Source organism: Chrysochloris asiatica, unplaced genomic scaffold, assembly GCF_000296735.1.
Source record: "Chrysochloris asiatica unplaced genomic scaffold, ChrAsi1.0 scaffold00123, whole genome shotgun sequence".
Taxonomy (NCBI): Eukaryota; Metazoa; Chordata; class Mammalia; order Afrosoricida; family Chrysochloridae; genus Chrysochloris; species Chrysochloris asiatica.
The window spans coordinates 5055195-5057068 of NW_006408641.1; the positions used below are offsets into that span (position 1 = coordinate 5055195).

At 42.2% G+C, this 1874-nt stretch overlaps 1 pseudogene; it reads left to right on the forward strand.

Moving 5' to 3' along the window:
• Positions 1–471: 471 nt before the first annotated feature.
• Positions 472–825, forward strand: LOC102842007 (annotated as a pseudogene).
• Positions 826–1874: the final 1049 nt, after the last annotated feature.

The following is a 1874-nucleotide window of genomic DNA, read 5'->3' on the forward strand; positions in this document are numbered from 1 at the left end:
TCCCAGTGTGTGTTGAGTTCTGTGTTTCTAAATTGAAAACTAATGTGGAAAAACAACTTTGATCTTGGCATACAATAAACTAAAGTTAATGTGCAAAAGAAAAAAGAAAAAGAACCTAAACCACAAAGTTCTTGGAAGAAAATATAGTGCAAAGCTATAGGATCTAATTTATTTTAATGCTAGATCATCAAGTACAACCACAACAGCAAATGTGCAAAAAGAAAAAGACAAAATAGATCATTGGAACCTCATAAAAATTAAATACTTATATTCATCAAAAAGTTTTCCAATAGATTAAAAAGGCAACCTACAGACTGAGGTAAACATTTAGGAATATATATCCAATAATGGTCTAAGTAAGACCTAATATGTAGATAAGACTCCTACAACCTAAAAACAGAACACAGATACTTCCTGTGGGTGAGGAAACCTCTGCCGAAGTTCTAGCTGTTGTTCTTCCTATTGGAGAAGATGGCCCTGGAGACGGTGCCGAAGGACCTGCGGAATCTGCGGGCATGTTTGCTGTGTTCTCTGGTCAAGACTATCGATCAGTTTAAATATGACGGCTCTGACAATTGTGACACATATCTACAGATGAAGGGTAACCGAGAGATGGTTTACGATCGCACCAGTTCTTCCTTTGATGGAATCATCGCAATGATGAGTCCAGAGGATAGCTGGGTCTCCAAGTGGCAACGAGTCAGTAACTTTAAGCCAGGTAGGTGTGTATACCGTGTCAGTCACTGCCTGCCCCAAGGAATTGTGCGGGTGCTCAAGAGTCGAGGAGTGGCCTACAAATCTAGAGACACAGCCATAAAGACGTAACAAGATTCAGGATTACCAGGATCTTTGCATCCCACCTCCTGCCTCTGCTGTTTTTTTTTCTTGTGGAACTAAATGAGCAGAACTTCAAATCCTCCCACCCTTGCAACTCTGAGATCCAGCACACCTGTTGAAAGAGGAGCACAATGGATCCTTGGACCACTGTACTTTGTCTAGACTATTGGCAGAGGAGGCAGGGGTTTGGATTGATGGAATAACAGACTGAATTGAGGAGAGAATAGGATTCTGGATTTCCTACCCATAGCCCCTGGCTCTTCATTTGCCACTGGGCAGGACTCTGTGAGCCAACTGTCAATAAAACCAAGCCCCTGGGAACTTCGTAAGCCTGTGACACATGCCTGCTTCCCTTTCCCTTGGCTGGGTACCTAAGTGTCAATACTTGTCTGTATGCACCCTCCCAGTGCAGAGGCCTTCCGCTCCTTGTTTCCATTCTCTGGGATTGTAGCCTTAAGCGTGATTCCATGGGTCTCATTAGAATTGCTGTCCTGGGCCTGGAAGTCTTGGTGTCTAGCTAACAGTGTTATCTGTTCTGCCCTCTAGACCAGGCTCAGCAGTTGTCCCCTGAAATGCTTGGGTTTTTAGATCCCTTTGTCCTTTGATCACCATACTTTATTTTATTCTCCTTGGGTTTTCCTTTTTACTTCTCTTCTGTACCTTAGCCAGCAGTAGCAACATGACCCTCCCCGTGTACCCACATTGCCTAGCTCCCTAGCTGGAGGCCCTCCGCATTTAATTGACTGTTGGATTTTAGTTTGGTTCATTTGTGAAGCAGCCTTAGGGGATGTCACCTTATTGACCAAGGTGAGTTACTTGTTTTGAAATAAAAAATTCACTGTAAATTCTCATTAGAATTTCTATAAAATCTGACAACAACAACAACAACAACAACAAAAAACAGAAGACACATAACCAAATACAAACAATGTGGAAAGAACTGTGGTAGACATTTCACCAAGGAGGATGTTCTAGTAATCAACAAATATGAGGGGGCTTCAGAAAGTTCATAGATAAAAAGGATAACAGAATACTAC